Genomic DNA, 19,274 nt, shown 5'->3' with positions numbered 1-19,274 from the left:
AAAAAAAAAAAAAAAAAAAAAAAAAAAAAAAAAAAAGCACAAAATCCATTGGGGACCCCGTTGCCATAGGAACTGGCATTACAGCTTGCTTCCGATAATTAATGGAGGGTTTTGCTATTACTGTATTCTTGAAACTTCGCTTTCCCCTGTGCTGCACTGCAGAATGCAGCATCCTCTCCCCATTCATAAATATTTCATGACCACTGGCTGCTGCGTTTCATCACCGCGGATAGCGCTCGGCCTCATCCTCCCCTTGCCAAATTCATGTTGTCCTGTCAGAGAGCAACTTCCATATCTTCCCTTTCTTCTGCCGTCTTCATGTATCTGGTTTGAAGTTCTTTACCTTCCCAAACCCAGAAGGGTGGCTTTCACTGTGGCTTTGTCTTCAGATGCTGGACATCTTTTTCCTGTGCCTGTCTTATTTTCCTAAAGGTCCCGTGGGCCTCCCCCAGGGGCGTTGGTTCTTCTCAGGCCCTGCTGCCCTCTGCACATCTGCTTTGATGCAGTCCTGGGAGGATGCTGGGCTTTTGAATTCTGGTGCTGCAACGTGCTGGCTGAGCCTCTGTTCCCTCATGGTTAAATAGTGATGTCACGGCCACCTGTCCCGCAGGGTTGGAGAGAGAGAGTCAGATAAGATACAACACATGTAAAGTACCCGTCCCCCTATAGGTGGGCTCAAATGGCCACAGTGGCTGCTGGTGTTGGTTTGTTCTATTATATGTCTGGTTTTTGTCTAGATAAAATAAAATCTGTAACTTTTTTTAATTGACAGAATTGTATATAACTGTGTGTGCAGCATGATATTTTGACATGCAGCTAATTAACCTGTGCATTACCTCGCATACTTTTTCTGTGATGAGAACATGTAAAATCTACTCTTAGCAATTTTCAAGTATACAATATATAGTTATCAACTACAGTCACTGTGTTGTGCAAAGATGTCTTGAACATCTCCCTCCTGTCTAAATGAAAATTGTAATCTTTTGATCAATATCCCCCCAAGCCCCCCAAACCCCTGCTCCCTGGCAACCACCATCCTATTCTATGTTTTTATGAGTTTGACTTTTTTTTTTAGATTCCCCATATAACTGGGATCATGCTGTATTTGGCTTTCAATGCCTGGCTTATTTCACTTACCTAATGTCATTCAGGTTCATTCATGTTGCAAAGGACAGGATTTCCTTCTTTTTAGAGGCTGAATAGTATTACATTGTATCTATACATCATATTTTCTTTATCCATTCATCCATTGATAGATACTCCCTATCTTGGCTGCTGTGAAGAATGCTGCAAGAGCATGGGAGGGCCGGTATCTCTTTCATGCTGATTTCATTTCCTTTGAACATATACCCAGTAGTGGGATTGCTGGATCATATGGAAGCTCTATTTTTAATTTTTTGCAGAACCTCCATATTGTTTCCCATAATGGCTGTGCTAACTTACACTCCCACCAGACATGCAAGGGTTCGCTTTTCTCCACATCGTCAGTGAGGTTTGCATTTCTATGATGATTGATGAGGATTTTTTCATACACCTATTGGCCATTTGTACGTCTTCTCTTGAGAAACGTCTATTCAGGTCCTGTGTCCATTTGTTAATTGATTTGCAGATATTCCTTGACTTACGATGGGGTTATGTCCCAATAAACTCATTGTTGGTTGATAATGCCATAAGTCAAAAGTGTTTTTAGGCCAGGCACAGTTGGCTCATGCTTATAACCCCAGCACTTTAGGAGGCCGAGGCAGGCAGATCACTTGAGCTCAGGAGTTCAAGACCAGCCTGGGCAACATAGCGAAGCCCCATCTCTACTAAAAATGCAAAAATTAGCTGGTCATAGTGGAACATGCCTGCGGTCCCAGCTACTCAGGAGGCTGAGGTGGGAGGATCCCTCGAACCCAGGAGGTGGAGGTTGCAGTGAGCCAAGATGGAGCCACTGCACTTCAGCCATGGTGACAGAGCAAGACCCTGTCTCAAAATAAATAAATATTAAAATTAAAAAGTATATTTAATGCACCGAATCTACCTACATCATAGCTTAGCCTAGCCTACCTTAAGTGTGCTCAGAACTTAGCCTATGGTTGGGCAAAGTCATCTAACACAAAACCTATTTTATAATAATGTGTTGAATATCTCATGTAATTTATTGAATACTGTACTGAAAGTGAAAAACAGAATGGTTGCATGGCAATGGAAGTATGGTTTCTATTGAATGCATGTCACTTTCATATCATCATAAAGGTGAAAAGTCATAAATGGAAACATCGTAAGTGGGGGACTGTCTGGATTTGTTTCCTTGCCATTCAGTTGAGTTGCTGTTGCTTTGACTTAAAAAAAACTTCTTTCTCCTTGCTGCCCTAGTGGAGGAACAAGCCAGACACCACATTTAAGCTCTGTGGCCTGCAATGATTCCTACAAAGGCTCTTCACAGGAGCATGGAGAGAGACCTTGCCCTGGCCCTGAAGACACTGAGCTGTGGACAGTGCTGTTTAAAGGTGACGGATGAGCGGGCATGGTGGCTTACCCATGTAACCTCAGCACTTCGGGAGGCCGAGCTGGGTGGATCACGTGAGGTTAGGAGTTCGAGGTCAGCCTGGCCAACATGGTGAAACCCAATCTGTAAAAATGTAGAAATATATTTTTACATTTTTTGTAAAAATACAAAAAAAATAGCTAGGTATGGTGGTGGGCTCCATTGATCCCAGCTACTCAGGAGGCTGAAGCAGGAGAATCACTTGAACCCAGAGGAGGAGGTTGCAGTGAGCTGAGATTGCACCATTGTACTTTGGCCTAGGTAAAAAGAGAGAAGCCTCATCTCAAAAAAAAAAAAAAAAAGGTGACAGGGACAAGTCCTGAGCTAGAGGGAATGGCAGGTTGATTTATGTGCATTTAATGCAGAAACAGTGCTCAGCATCACCTTCTCCCCAGGACTCAGAGCCTGGCGCTGCCCCTTCTTGCCTCCCCTAAGGGTGCTTCAGGGCTCAGTTAGTGAAGATCAGTGAGCCTCGCTCTGAGAAGAGGCACTGATGGTGGGGGTGGAACCGAGCCTTCTGCTCCCCTGTTGAGGGAGCAGCGTCTGATAGGACGTCCGGTGACTTGAAGCCTGGTGCTGCTGCGGGGTCTCGAGACCTGGCCTGTAGGTGACTCGGGGAAACTCCCCCCTGACTCTGGGCTTGTTTCACCTCCCACAAGAACACAAACAAGCCAAGCTGTTGCTCACCACCAGACTCATTCAGCAAGGCTTGAGGGCTGTGATAACAGGGGAAGAGTCCTCCCACAACACCTCCTCAGCAGGCTGCTCTGGGGCAGGGTGATTGTCCCTTGTCCCCATTAACCTTCCTCGGCACCGCAGGGACTCAGGGGCAGTTTGCCTTTTGAAGCCACGTCCTGAAGGCAGCCCTGAACACCCATCAGCCCATGTTCAGTTTCCTCTCGCAGAGCACAGGGCCTAGGTAGATGCATACAGTGGGCCCAGGGGCCAGAGCCAGGCAAGGTGGATTCAAGGATGGGAGGAGCCAGAGGGGTCAAAACTGGAGAGACTGAATCCTGACATGAAGTCTCAGGAGAGTTCAGAGCAGAAGACAGAAGACCTGCCGAGAGGGTTGGAAACTGAGATTTCCACTTGAAACGAGGAGCTGGGAGCAGAAAGCGAGGTGGGATTGAGCCCAGACAGTTCAATAGGCAGGGATGCGGGGATGCTTCACTGTCTCCGCTAAGGGGCTGCCGAGGCTCAGGCTAGTTAAAGGCACGAACATGGAGTGACCCCAACCACTGAGGCTGCGTTTCTCTTACTACCTTGAGCTCCTCCTTCAAATCCCGCCCTAGTCACACATGCTGACTTGGTGGTTGTTACTGACCTCCAGAAACCTCCCGCCCAGATCCTCCCATCATGGCAGTGGTGGCAAGAGAGATGCTGTTCCCCGTCCCTGGACTCCCCACGCTGCCTCCAGCAGTTTGGGACGCTCTTTGACAGCGCTTCCAGCTTTCTATGCAGACTGAGGAGGAAGCTGACCTGAAATTCACTGCTCGCTCCAGAAGCCCCAAGAGCACTAGTGACATCTGGCATTCTTCTCCAAACCCCTTGACCAATGAGGCCAGGGACCTCAGCGCAGCCTCATCCGCCTGCCCCTGGGGACATTTGCTGGAGTTCTCTGCTGCTCTGATTCTTCCAAGCCCTGCCTGTAGGGTGTTCATACCATTCTCAAGGAACCTGGGCTGCTGGGTACCCACGCACAGGCGCTGGGGGAAGGAACTTTTGCGCGGGAGCCTCTCCTGTAGGTTCTGTCTCTCGGCTTCCTGAGCTGTTCTGGTTTCTGGGACACAAACTCAAACCCCTGCCTACACTCATCACTACTTCCTTCCCTGCTCATCTTTTTAATATTATCGTGCAATAAAACATGCATGATATAAAATGTACCATCTTAGCCACTTTGAAGGATGTAGCTCAGTGGTACATTCATGTTGTTATGCAGCTATCACCACCACTCAGCTCCAGGACTTTTTCACTATTCCAAACTGAAACCCCGTACCCATTAAACACTAATGCCCCATTCCTCCCTTCCTCTCATCCCTGGCAACCACCATGTCACTCCTGTCTGTGAATTTCAAAACGGTGGGTGCCTCATGTCAGTGGAATCACAGAGAATTTGTCTTTTTGTGCCTGGTATGTTTCACTGCACATAATGTTCTTGTGGGTCGTCCGTGTGGCAGCATGTGGCAGAATTCCCTTCCTCTTTAAGGCTGCGTCATATTCCATTATCTGGAGAGAACACATTTTGTTTATTCATTCGTCCTTCAGTGGACATGTGGGTTGCTTCCTTCTCGAGGCTATTGTGAGTAATGCTGTCAGGCACATAGGTGTACAAATATATTTGGGCCCCTGCTTTCAATTCTTTTGTTGTATACTCAGAGGTGGGATTGCTGGATCACAATGATAATTTTGTTTTTATTTTTTTGAGAAACCTCAATACCATTTTCCACAGTGGTTTTACCATTTTACATTCCCACTGACCATGCATGAGGGTTCCAGTTTCTCCACGTCTTTAATACTTGTTATTTTCCGTTTATTTTTAGGTATGGCCATTCTAATGGGTGCAAGGTGGTATCTCATTGTAATTTTGATTTGCATATTCGTAATGATTATCAAAGTTAAGCCCCTTTTCATGTGCTTAATGACTATCTGTCTCCTTTGAAGAATGTCTGTGCAAGTCCTGTCTGCTTTTTAATTGGGACGTTTGTGTTTTCACTGTTGACCTTTTGGAGTCACGGCTTATTTTAAAGCTCTTTGTGGTAGGCATCCTCATGAATGAGCCCTAACAACGCTCGGCCACTCACCTTTGAGAGTCCCTCTGGAGTCTGACCTCTGCAGCCACGTCTCCTTAATCCTGCTCATCTCAATTGCTCTTGTTGCAAACTTCTCTGGGTCTCTTCCTTTGCAGCAGGAGTAAGAAGCAAATGGTAGTTTCTGATCTGGGCTCCCAGTGGTTCCCCTTGCACAGGACAGGTGATGCGTTATTCCCCGGACCTCCCCTCCTGCTGGGGTCCCAGCAGGATCCTGGGTCAATGACCTCTGAAAACCTTCCACGGAGTTCCTCTTACGCCTCTTCCTGGGTCAGAGCAGAGAGCTCAGCGCCAAACATTTCATAATGACCGCTTCAAAGATTCTGCACCACACACACATTGGGGATGTTCCAGGGGCAGAGAAAGGAAGCGTGCCCTGGAAGCGTTATCTCGCTTCATTACCACCTTGAAAAAGATGGAGTACTTACCTGCCAGGGGGCACAGTGTTCAGTGCTGGAGCGCCTGTGAATATCTATGAAGCACTGCCCACCGGGACAAATCCTGGTTCCCAAGGCCTTCCTTGAGTGACTTAGCTCATTTCTGGGATGTTTCAATGACGTCACTTTCTAGCTCCAGGGAGACTCTCTGGAGAGTCAAAGCAACAAAAGGCAGAGAAAACAAGAAAGAAAGTAGAAGGAGGGGAGGAAGAAATGGAAGAGCAACAGGCTCCTTTTTTACTCTAAGACTTCCTCCTCTCTCCTGCTCAGAGCCCCACACTCGTTTGCTTAGAAGCCGCCTGTTCGGCTGCCCTAAGACTTGCTTTTCACTTGGGTCTGAATTCAGTGGCTCCAAGCTCCACTCGGGCAGAGGGAAGTCTGGGAGAACCCAAATGCTTAGGGTCTGACTTTCAAGATGATTTTTGCAAACATTGGGACATCTGATATATTTGTAGATTAGCTCCTCATCTGGGAGCAGCTGCCTCTCAAGGGAAGACATCTGCCCTTCAGAGCCAGCCTGGGGAGGGGTAGGAGAGAAGGTAGAGGGAGGGGAGGAGAAGGAGAGAGCAGGGAGGGCAAGGACAGAACACAGGTGGGAGGAACAAGGTGCAGGATCGTGGGGAGACACTTGACGCCATTGGGAGAGCAGCTACAGTGCCTTGCACACAAGCCGCATCTGAAGACTGAAAGGCTGGCCCCAACAAATCTTGTGAAATAGGGATGCTTCTTCTAGAACTGCTGTCCCCCTACCCCCAGTCATCTGCAGAAAATAAGGCTCAACTTGTGGCCTTTGGGACTCTACAAGTTTCTCAGAAGTGCCTGAGCCACCAGGTTGTCAAGCAGGGGGTGTCGTATGGGGGCCTAACCCTCCAGCCCACTCTCCAAGGAGAGCTACTTAGTTTATATCTGTTCCTTGCGTATTAAAAATATGTTCTGGGGCTGGGTGTGGTGGCTCATGCCTGTAATCCCAGCACTTTGGGAGGCCGAGGTAGGCAGATCACAATGTCAGGAGTTCAAGACCAGCCTGGCCAACATGGTGAAGCCCCGTTTCTACTAAAGATACAAAAAATTAGCTGGGCAAGGCAGCATGTGCCTGTAATCCCAGCTACTTGGGAGGCTGAGGCAGGAGAATCGCTTGAACCCAGGTGGTAGAGGTTGCAGTGAGCCGAGATCATGCCATTACACTCCAGCCTGGTGACAGGGCAAGACTTCATCTCAAAAAAATAAAATAAAATAAAATAACAAAAAATAAAATAAATAAAAAGATGTTCCACGACTTCAACATAAACACGTAGGTGACTGGCCTGGACCCCATCCCCACCCCCCACTGAGGACCCTTCCACCTCAGACATCTCATGGTCTTCACCATGCCCCAGGCATGCAGTGACAGATGTCCACTCTCTGTTAGCCATTAGGAACTAGCCAGGTAAAGCTGGCACAGAAAGAAGGGAGTTGGATCAAGTGTGTGTTACTCACACAAAGAACTGTTGCCCCTGGGAGCTGGGAGAAGTTGGAATTGATTGGAATGGCCAAGGTAGACTAGCTGGGGCCAGGGATGCTGAAATTCATTAAAAGGAGACTTTCTGGGGCCAACTGTTAGTCAAAGGGAGTCAAAAAGGGCAGATGTTAACTTCATATAGAAACTCTCTAGAAAAATGAAATTGATTTTTCTAGAAATGGAAATATAAATGTTTCATAGGCCAGGCGCAGTGGCTCACACCTGAAATCTCAGCACTCTAGGAGGCCGAGGTGGTAGGATCACTTGAGCCCAGGAGTTCGAGACAAGCCTTGGCAATACAGGGAGATCCCATCTCTACAAAAAAATTTAAAAATTAGCTGGGCATCTGTAATCCCAGCGCTTTGGAAGGCTGAGGCAGGTAGATCACAAGGTCAGGAGTTTGAGACCAGCCTGGCCAGCATGGTGAAACCCTGTATCTACTAAAAGTATTTTAAAAATTAGCCAGGTGTGGTGATGCATACCTGTAATCCCAGCTACTCAGGAGGCTGAGACAGGAGAATTGCTTAAACCTGGGAGGCAGAGGTGACAGTGAGCTGAGATCCCACCACTGCACTCCAGCCTGGGCAACAGAGCAAGATTCCATCTCAAAAAATAAATAAATAAATAAATAAATAAATAACAAAAATAAAAAAATTAGCTGGGCGTGATGGCATGTGCCTGTATTTCCAGCTACTTGAGGGGCTGACTCTGGAGAATCACCTGGGCCCTTGGGTTCAGGGCTGCAGTGAGTCATGATCACACACCACTGAGCTCCAGCCTGTGCAGCAGAGTGAGACTCTCTCTCTCTCTCTGTCTGTCTCTCTCTCTCTCTCTCCCTACACACACACACACACACACACACACATACATATATATAAATTTTTAAAAAGAAATGTTTTATAAAACATAACAAATACTTGGTCATTTAACCATTTTCTTATTGCTCTCAAAGTCTAAATGTCTCTGGTAGAGACGCTGACTAGAAATCTGCAGAAACTCAGGAATCTGGGGTCAGCCTCTGAACTGGTGATTCTCAACACCGGCTGCATTTTAGGACCTCCCAATGGGATGGTTAACACTTTGTCCAAGCCCCACCCTCACCGAGTCTGGTTTAAGTGGCCTGGGTGGGGCAGACACAGAAATTTGTTAAATGCTTACCAGATGGTTACAATGGGTAGCCTGGGTTGAGCGCCATCAAGGCAAAGTGAAAGTTGCATAACTTCTAGCAGCCACGCCCCTTATTTATGCAAAGGAGTTGAGAACTTATGGAAGCTTAGAGCCACTTTATTCATAGTTGCTAAAACTTGGAGACAACCAAGATATCCTTCAGTGGATGAGAGGATAAACCAGGGTACATGCAGACGATGGCATAGTACTTAGCGCCAAAGAGATTTGAGCTGCAAAGCCATGAAAAAGCATGGGGGAAACTTACATGCATATTACTGAGTGAAAGAAGCTAATCTGAAAAGGCTGCATGCTGTATGATTCCAACCGTATGACATTCTGGAAAAGGTGAAACCACAAAGAGAGTAACAAGATCAGTGGTTGCCCAGGGGAAAGAGGAAGAGAGGGATGAATTGGTAGAGTACAGAGGATTTGCAGGGCAGTGAGACTACTCTGATGCTATGATGATGGATACATGTCATAATGCATTTGTCAAAACCCGTAAAATGCCCAACACAGAGAATGCACTATAAGGCAAGCCTTGGACTCTGGGTGATAGAGATGTGTCAATGCTGAATTGAAGCAAACAGGCCACTCTGCTGGGGGATGTTGAGTGTGTAGGATGGAGGTACATGGGATATCTCTGTACTCTGCTCAATTTTTCTGTGAACCTAGAACCGCTCAGGAAATGAAGTCTGTTTTTAAAAGAAAACAGCTTTGGCTCTCTTCTCCCCATCCGACAAGCAGCCCCACCTGCTCATGCAGTGTCAGCTTCATCCAGGATACAGTGGTGAAAGTCTGAGTCGATGGATTTCGCCATATTGGACACCTGCTCACTGGGGCAGCTTTTAACTCTGGCAAAATGGGCATTGTCGTCAACAGTGATCTCTTCATTGGCCTCAACTCCATGTTCTACATGTTCCAGTATATTTCATGGCATGTCCAATGGCACAGTCAAGGAAAGAGAACAGGAAGCTTGTCATCAATGGGAAGCCAATCTCCATCCTCCAGGAGCAAGATCTCGCCAACATTAAATGCGGCAACTCTGGTGCTGAATATGGTGCAGAGCCCACTGGCATCTTCAACACCACGGAGAAGACTGGGGCTCAGTTGTAGCCTCCAGAACGGTTGCCATCCCTGCCCCTCGTGCTCTTGTGCAGATTTCCCCATGTTTGTAATGGGTGTGAACCATGAGAAGCATGCATTCTCTTCTTGAGATTGTCAGCAATTCCTCCTGCATCATCAACTGTTTGGCACCCTTGGCTAAGGCCATCTATTTCTACAGCCCAGGTCACTACTGCTATCCAAAGACTGTGGACAGCCCCTTGGAGAAACTTCAGCGTGACTGTGGCAGAACACCATCCCTGTATCTGCTGGTGTGGCCCAGGCTATGGGCAGGGTCATCCCTGAGCCAGATGAGAGGTTCACAGGTGTGGCCTTCTGTGTTCCCACCCACAATATGTTGGCCGTGGCTCTCATCTGCCATTTGCAGAAAGCTGGCAAATACGATGGCATGAGAAGATGGTGACAAAGGTATTGGAGGGCCCCCTCAAGGACATCCTGAGCTACACTGAGGGCGAAGTTTTCTCCTCTGACTTTAAGAGTGGCACCTGCGCTCTTCTACCTTCAACGCCAGCACTGGCATTACCTTCAATGGCCACTTTGTCAGGCTCCGTTCCTGGGATGGCAATGAATTTGGCAGCAGCAACGGGATGGTGGACCCTATGGTCCACATGGCCTCCAAGGAGTAAGACCCCCACACCGCCAGCCCCATCAAGAGAACGAGAGGAAGAGTGAACTCCCAGCTGCTGGGGAGTCATCTCCCCATTCAGACTCCCCCAAGTCAGTTTCCATTCCGGACTCCCGGAGGAAGGACAGGGGCTTACGGAGCTCTGTCAATGGAGTACACCAACCCCCGCCAAAAGGAAAAAGGTCACATAACTTAACATGGGCAAGAGTCCTCTCACATGATGCATGGTATTGAGTGTTTGATTACTGGAACAGAAGAGTGGTCCAGTTTCTAAAGTTTCCAATCATGTGTATATTGAGAAAAGTGAAATCATTACAGTTGCTCTTTAGTTGATGTAATGCTATGGTGTCTTTTGATGGAAGTGCTGCCATAAGCTTTTCCCTCTGGCCGATCCCCAAGACCAGGCTGCTCCAGAAGGACTTTGGAGAAGAATAAGACTCCAAAGACATTGAGGATCCCCTAGTTCAAAGGAGCCCTCCCTTGCTCAAGGTTGTCTAGAATTCCAGCCCTCTTCTTCCAGGCTTTATGGGGCTGGTGTTCCTGAGAGTGTCCGTATCACAGTGTGAGTAGCTATGCACCTAGTGGGGCTGTGTTGCACCTGTTTCCCAGAGCAGGTATGATAGGAAACAGCAGGACGAAGGACAGCACACTGGCACATGGGGGTGAGAAGGCACTGGCACATGGGGGTGAGAAGGCACTGGCACAACCCTCCCACCTGGGGGTGGGGCTTGCTGTAGGAGAGGCATGGTCTCCAGGGGACTCCTCCCTTCACCAGTGTGCAGGATGCTCAGTGGGTCCTGAATGTTACAGTCAAACCCTAGCCAGGGCCCCTGTCACCTGAGGCAGAGGCTGAGCGTGTTGGGATGGAGTTCCCATAGCCCACAGGCTAACTGTTTGGGATCACACACATCTTAAGGGCAAAGGAAAAGAATCCATGCCAAAATCCATGCTAGCCTGTGTCCCTCTCTTCTCAAAACTGCTTTGGGAGTTTTAGTTCTTGGAGAAATCACACTCTTCGAGTCCAATTTTAAGACTCCACATATTCCTTGTGAACGAAGATGTGCACTTCTCAAGCCTGAACAGTTTCTAAAAAAGCCACAGTTGGTCATTCCAGGAGTAGTGTCAGAAAAGCGAGTGGTCTTCCTGGAAAGCCAAGGGGTGACACACCCCTGCAGGGGTTCATTCTCTGCTTAGCACATTTAAGTCAAAGCTCCCCACATACCGGGTTCAAAGGAGCAAGCTCGGGGATATTTTGTAGATCAGCAGAGGGTTCCCATGATGTGGGCAACTCTCACTCACATCCTTGGAGGCATCAGCAGGGCTGGCTGGGACGCAGGCTGCAGCTTGTGCTGGAAGTGATATCCACTCTCCAAAGGAAACCCGGACTGCTTCTCACTTTGAGAATGTTGGAATGTGGTAGAAAGAGCTGCTGGTCCACAGTCTGGGTATAACCCTATGGTCGAATCTTCCTCTCAGAGTGAATGCAAATGCCCTGTGGTGCCTACCACCCTGGAGAGTGTGAGGATCAAAGGAGGTGCTTTGGAAACACCTTGAAACTGTATAGAGCAGGCGTCCCCAAACTACGGCCCGCGGGCCACATGCAGCCCCCTGAGGCCATTTATCCGGCCCCCCGCCGCACTTCAGGAAGGGGCACCTCTTTCATTGGTGGTCAGTGAGAGGAGCACAGTATGTGGCGGCCCTCCAGCGGTCTGAGGGACAGTGAACTGGCCCCCTGTGTAAAAAGTATGGGGGCGCCTGGTATAGAGCTTTTGGATATAAGAGCTTGATACTGCCTGATCTCCCAGTGGCCCTTTGAGAGGAAATGGGATCGGTGTTGAACGCAGTGCAACTCTTGGAGAAGTCAAGACACAGGGTAAATTGGTAGTAGAGGTCACTCGTGCCTGTCCTGCACAGCACAGATGCAATCATTCTTTTGGTTTGCATGACGCAGGTCTCCATGGCTTCCAAAACAATGAATCCTCCAAGGTCAAATATATTTTTAGATTTCTCATCAGAGTTCTTTGAGAAAGGGAAGCTTTGTTTTCAGCGTCTCTTTTTTGCAGAGGACATTTAATACTACTGACAAAATTGCTGGTTCTGTGAGTAGACCGGTGATGCTGGGATCACATGACCTTCAGCCCCTTGAGTTGCTGGAAGCTGCTGCCTTCCCGAGGGAGCCTAGCACACCAGGGCTGTGCAGGAGGAAAGAGGGAGCCCATGGGTGAGGGGTCACATTGTGAAGGGCCAGCCAACCCCTTGGATGGTCCTGGCTCCCCTGAAGACACATGACAACGTCCCTTGTAGATAGCCTCCTCCAGCTCAGGCAGTTGACAGTTTCAAGAAATCCGTTAGAAGAAACAGGCAGAGTTGTGATGCTGGCAAAGTTCTAGGGCTTTTTTTTTTCTTCCCCATTTTAACTGTTAAAATTTTTCTCCGACATTGCACAAACGAATGAAATCAACAGCCTCTTATCAGATCCCAAATCTGTCAGCCAATGTCTACCAGCCGCTTGGAGCCAAAAGCCTCTTAGCACATGTGTGACTTGAGCTGAGAAGGGACCGGGACAAGAGCGCAGGCAGCTTGGTTCTGGCACCCTCGTTCCCAAACATTTGCTCATTTAGAGCCCAGGAGGCAGCAGTGCCTCCACTGCCTCCGATCACGGTTCTGTGGGCTTCCAGGCAGGGTTCAAGTACCTCCCTGACAAGCCTTCATCTCTTTCTTCCGTCACCAACCACTACCCATGGCTGTAGGGGACAGTGGCTAAGCTGTCCTCCTAGCCTCTCGTGCATGCCCAGGTCTCCATGGGGTGGTAAGAGTTAGAGGTACTGCTGTGAAGCCACAGTTGCCTTGAGTGGCTTGGGCTGAACCAGGGAGAGAAAGAAGCCCAGCCAAGAAAGAAAGAAAAGAAGCTCCAGGAGTTTCTGATCCTGGATAGGTCCCAGTTTGCGTCTCTCCAAGACATGTCTGTTCTCATGACATCTGGAGGAAAGAGAAATGACACTTTCATGAAGTCTTAATGTTAAGACTTAACCTTAGAGTTCATTTGGGTTAATCTGTCTATATATTCCTGGGGTTGGCACATGAAAACTACCAATATTGATAAGTCTCATGCATTGGGCATCTCCCATATGCTGGACACTTTTTAGACAGCATAGAAACTAAAACCCATCAGTATGCTGCATCCAGACCCATCTCACACTCAAGGATACATAAAGACTCAAAACAAGGGATGGAGAAAGATTTGCCAACCAAACAGAGAGCAAAAATAAATAAATAAAAAGCAGAAGTTACAATTTTTGCCTCTGATAAAATAGTCATTAAAGCAACAAAGATCAAAAGAAGCAAAGGACATTATATAATGATAAAAGGATCAATGCAACAACAAGAAGAGCTAAAGATCCTAAATATACGCGCACCCAATACACAAATACCCAGACATACAAGACTAATAAAGAGACTTAGACTCCCACACAGTAATAGTGGGAGACTTCAACATTAATATTAGACAGATCAATGAGACAGAAAATTAACAACAATATCCAGGACTTGAACTCAGATCTGGAACAAGCAAACGTAATTAACATTTATAGAACTCTCCACTTTAAATACACAAAATATACACTCTTATCAGTACCACATCATATCAACTTAGAATTTAAACGAAATGTTGGTTGGCTCCTTGTTTGTTATTCTCTTCCCTCATTTTCTTTCATGTCTCCATTATTAAGGACAATTATAGGCATACCCATACTTAGACTGCATTCTAGCCCGGGTAATAAAGCAATACCCCCATCCTCTCTCCCTCGTCCTCTTTCTCTTTCTTCCTCTTCTTTATTCTTTTTCTTATTATTTTTTTCTTTCTCAAAAAAAAAAGACAGGCATAGCTGATTTTATTGCACTTCGCTTTATTGTGCTTTGCAGAGATTCAATTTCTTACAGATTGAAGGTTTATGGCAACATGGCATCCGGCACGTCTACAGGGGCTCACTTCCTGTCTCTCTCTCTCTCCTTAAGCCTCCCTATTCCCTGAGACACAACAATATTGAAATTAGGCCAGTTAATAATCCTACAATGGCCTCTAAGTATTCAAGTAAAAGAAAAAGTGGTATGTCTCTCAACTTTAATCAAAAGCTGGAAATGATTAAGCTTAGTGAGGAAGGCATGTTGAAAGTCAAGAGAGGCTGAAACCTAGTCCTCTTGGGCCAAACAGCCAGGTTGCAAATGCAAAGAAAAAGTTCTTGAAAAAAATTAAAAGTGCCTCTGCAGTAAACACACAAATGATAAGAAAGTTAAACAGCCTTATGGCTGACATGGAGAAAGTTCGAGTGATGTGGATGGAAGATAAAACCAACCACAGCATTCCCTTAAGCCAAAGCCTAATCCAGAGCAAGACTCGAACTCTTTAGTTCTTTGAAGGTTGAGAGAGATAAGGAAGCTGCAGAAGAGAAGCTGGAACCTAGCAGAGGTTGGTTTATGAGGTTTAAGGAGAGAAGCCACCTCCATAATATCAAAGTACAAGGCGAGGCAGTGCTCCAGATCTTGCCAAGATCATTGATGAAGGTCAGTACACTAAACACCAGATTTTTCATGTAGATAAAAGAGCCTTCTATTGGAAGAAAATGCCACCTAAGACTTTCATAGCTAGAAAGGAGAAGTCAATGCCTGGCTTTGGAGTTTCAAAGGACAGGCTGACTCTCTTGTCAGGGTCTAATGGCAGCTGGTGTCTTGAAGTTGAAGCCAGCGCCCATGTACCATTCTAAAGCACTTAATAAACTTACGCTAAATCTACTCTGCCTGTGCTTTATAAATGGAACAACAAACACTGGGTGTCAGGACATCTGTTTACAATATGATTTACTGAATATTTTAAATCCATTGTTGAGACTCTTTGCTCAGAAAAAAAGATTCCTTCAAAATATGACTGCTCATTGAGCAATGGGTCATCTGAGAGCTCTGACATAGATGTACAAGGAGATGAATGTTTCCAGGCCTGCTAACACAGCCTCCATTCTGTAGCCCAGGAATCAAGGAGTTATTTTGACTTTCAATTTTTATTATTTAAAAAATGAACTCGTAAGGACATAGCTTCCACAGATAGTGATTCCTGTGATGGATCTGGATAAAAGAAATGAAAACCTTCTGAGAAGAATTCACCATTCTAGGTGCCATTAAGAACATTCATGATTCGTGGGAGGAGGTCAAATATCATCATTAACAGGAGTTTGGAAGAAGTCAGTTCCAACTCTGGATGACTTCAAGAGGCTCAACAGAGACTTTAGTTAATTTAGCAGAGGAAGTCACTGCAGATGTGGTAGAAACAGCAGGAGAACTATAAGTAAAGAGCCTGAAGATATGACTGAATTGCTGCAATCTCATGCTAAAGCTTTAATGGGTGAGGGGTTGCTTTATACGGATGAGTGAAGAAAGTGGTTTCTTGAGAATCTACTCCTGGTGAAGATGCCGTGAACACTGTTGAAATGACAACAAAGGATGCAGAATGTTACATTGACTCAGTTGATACAGCAGTGGCAGAGTTTGAGAGAATTAACTCTAATTTTGAAAGAAGTTCTACTCTGGGTGAAATGCTATCAAACAGCATCTCCTGCTGTAGAGAAATCTTTCGTGAAAGGAAGAGTCCATTGCTGAGGCAAACTTCACCGTTGTCTTATTTTAAGAGACTGCCACAGCCACCCCAACATTTGGCAACCACCACCCTGATCAGTTAGCAGCCATCTGCAGTGAAGTAAGACCCTCCACCAGCAAAAAGATTATGACTCACTGAAGGCTCAGATGAAGTCTAAGACGTCACCAGCACTTGCTTGTCCTCACCCTTAGCAGACCAAGCTCCAAGGCTGCCTCCGAGGGAAACACAACACATTGGCATGTCTGTACCACTCGGACCTCACATCAGACAGACCTACAGAGGGCCCGATGGGAGGCACAGACCCAATGGGCAGGCCCGGTGGACAGCACAGGAGAGCTCAGCCAGCCACGTTTATTGATCTCTTATTGCAACCCCATCTCCATGCTACACCCTGAAAGGGTTTGAGAAGAGATACAGGCAGACGATCCAAACTTAGCTCCAGTTAGTGAGTGTAGCTCCAGTCTGAGGGCCAAAGAAGACCGTGCCCCCGGTCGGAGGCCAGGCACAAGCAGGAGTTCCCTCTCACTTAGCCTCTTCATTCTGCTCAGGCCTTCAGTTAATTGGACCGGGCCCACCCACATTGAGGCGAGCCCTCTGCTTTCTTCAGTCTACTGATTCCAGTGTTAACTTCATCCGAAACTTCCCTCACAGACAGGCCCAGAATAATGTTTGACCCAATAACTGGCACCCAGTAGCCCAGCCAGGTGGACATGTTAAATTAGCCATCACAGCTGGGCGCAGTGACTCACACCTGTAATCCCAGTACTTTGGGGCCAAGGAGGGTGGATTATGAGGTCAGGAGACCAAGACTATCCTAGCCAACATGGTGAAACCCCGTCTCTACTAAAAATACAAAAATTAGCAGGGCCTGGTGTCGCCCTCCTGTAGTCCCAGGTACTCAGGAGGCTGAGGCAGGAGAATCACTTGAACCCAGGAGGTGGAGGTTGCAGTGAGCTGAGATCCAGCCACTGCACTCCAGCCTGGCAACAGAGTAACACTCAAAAAACAAACAACAGCAGAATAGTAACCGTAACTATCTTAATGTTTCACAGTCTCCTGGAGCTTAAAATGTCAGTTACTAACCACAGTACCCTCCCCCACTCTCAGCCACAGAACCCTGCAGACTCTGCCTTCTACAACACCTCTCAGACCCATGCCTACCTCCCAGCTCCACCATGCCTGGCTTGCTTTGGGTCCCAGGACATACCTGAGTTCCAGCCACTGCCTGTGTGGCCTCAGGCAGCAGCATTTACTCCCTGCACTTTTCCCCACATGACACCTTTCTGTCTCTCTGGTGTCAGGCTCTTGCCTAAAATCCATCTGCAGACTCCTCTCAGGATGAAATTCCCACTCATGAGCCTGTCACAGAGGCCTGCCTGAGCCCTGACCTGCCCCTCCAGGCCCGTTTTATCTGCCGCCCCAGGGGCCACCTGCAGTTCTGACCACCTCTGGCTTCTTTATATTTCTATACTGCACCTTCTTTCCCCTCTCTCTGCCTCCTCCCCTGACTAACCCTAGTCCTACCAAACACGCACAGCCATCTGAACTGAACTCAACACACACACCCCACAGGTGTTCCTTCTCCTTCACCCCTTCCTCCCTTTTCAACTATTACCACCCTTCATGGCATCAAATGGATCCCATCGCAGGTACCTGCACACATCCAGAAATGCATTCACAGAGCATCACGCAGAGCTCCATGCACTGGTTTTGACCTATGATGGAGTTCATGCTCTTAGGTGGAGCACACGTTGCAAAAGACACAGCCTCCATCCCTGCATAGCCAGTCGCCACCACAATGCTGGGAGTGTGGGGAACAGGGGGTCTTCATTCATCATTCATAGCCTCATGAACTTCGGGGAACACAGGAAGCTTTATCCCCAGGAGGGTTGCTCTTTCCTTCCTTCATTCATTCAATGAACATATTTGGAAAGCATATTTCATGACTAACACTGTGCCAGGCACTGAAGATAATAAAGAAAAATAGCACTCGGCCTATAATTGGGAGTCTAGATACACGATATGGAAATGCAGCTGGCAATGCAAGGAAGGAGAGGACTAGCACAGTGGCACCTAGCAGCTTCCTATCATTTTCTGGGCACAGAAACTGCCGATGGAAGGAAAGAAGTGGAAAGAGGAAGAATGAGAGGACAGAAGGAAGGAAAGGAGGAAGAGGAAAAAAGAAAGGAGAGGAGGAAGGGAAGAAGGCTTCTGCCAAAAAAATTAAAATCAAATTTTTGACATTTATTTGCCTTTTCTGAAACAAAATGACATTTGCCAGACACCAGCTTCCTGGCCCATGTCCTGGCTCCTGGGATCCGGCTGACAGCAGTGTGAGCCTTCTGCGAGGTCCTTCCATGCCCTCTGCTCTGAGTTCCTGAAAACAGCGAGCCACTTAGGAACTGCTGTCCCTCAGGCCAGCTGGCTGGTGATGGGTTTTTGAAGACTCTCCTCTCTGTCCTGCTGGAATAGCTCCCCAAGGCCCACCAGGAGCCAGGTGATCACCAGACCTTCCCACCAGAGGTGCCAGGCCTCTGTAGGGATGTTCTGTGGTCTCCAGTATGCTGGCAAGCATCAGCTTAACTGGGCTTAGTCTTCTTGCCCTTTCGCTCTTGCCTCTGATTTGCTTCTTTTTACTGACGCCCCATTTCCATCTTATGAAGAGGACCTTGTAAAATCTAAGCTCTGCACAAACCCCCAGGGGTTGTTAGGGACGTTGGAGAAGGGCTGTGTGTTGGCTACTTGGTTGGATTTTACATCCCTTGGACTTAAATACTTATAATTTAAATTTGAGTCTCTGTCAATGTAACTCTTACACATTTTCCTTTTAAAAATTTCTTTTTCCCAAAGTCTAGGGTGTATGTACTCAGCACCATGAATCTGTTCTGAAATTTGCCTTTCTGCCAAGATTCTTACACAATTTATCTTCATAGATCAACAATAAATCCAAATCGCAGCTCCCTTTATTACTTCATCCTTTTGCTTTTCAGTTCATAACTATTTCAATATTTATTTGGAAATAGTGTGAAATATTTAAAATGTATACAATGCATATAGAATAATTCAATGAACTCCTGTGCATCCACTATCGAATGGAAGAAATAAAACATTCCCAGTACATTAGAAGCTCTCTGGGTACCCAGTCCCAGGGTGCATATTGACCTCCCCACAAACAGATAAACACTACCATGAAATTAGAGTTTATAATCATCATGCTTTTCTTTACACTGTTAGTACATATGCTTGTGTCTTGACATAGTTTGTAGTGTATTAAGCTGTTCTTACATTGATATAAAGAAATACCTGAGACTGAATAATTTATAAGAAAAGCAAGTTAATTGGTTCATAGTTCTCCGGGCTATACAGGAAGCACAGTGCCAACATCTGCTTCTGGGGAGGCCTCAGGAAGCTTGCAATCATAGCAGAAGAAGGGGAAGCAAGAGT

General features: G+C 46.9%; 1 long non-coding RNA gene across 2 annotated transcripts; it reads right to left on the bottom strand.

Moving 5' to 3' along the window:
• Nucleotides 1-2: 2 nt before the first annotated feature.
• LOC104651274 (uncharacterized) lies at nt 3-14,506 on the bottom strand. Of its 2 annotated transcripts, none has more exons than XR_012517421.1 (4): nt 9,190-14,506; nt 5,332-5,922; nt 1,138-2,614; nt 3-599 (listed from the first exon to the last, which is right to left on the bottom strand). It is a non-coding gene; the product is annotated as an uncharacterized LOC104651274 (long non-coding RNA). The 2 variants fall into 2 exon arrangements; XR_012517422.1 differs by having other exon boundaries at nt 2,522-2,614.
• Between the last annotated feature and the right edge of the window lie 4,768 nt (nt 14,507-19,274).

The sequence above is a fragment of the Saimiri boliviensis genome, chromosome 4 (genome assembly GCF_048565385.1).
Source record: "Saimiri boliviensis isolate mSaiBol1 chromosome 4, mSaiBol1.pri, whole genome shotgun sequence".
NCBI lineage: Eukaryota > Metazoa > Chordata > Mammalia > Primates > Cebidae > Saimiri > Saimiri boliviensis.
This window is presented reverse-complemented; position numbering and strand designations above follow the sequence as displayed.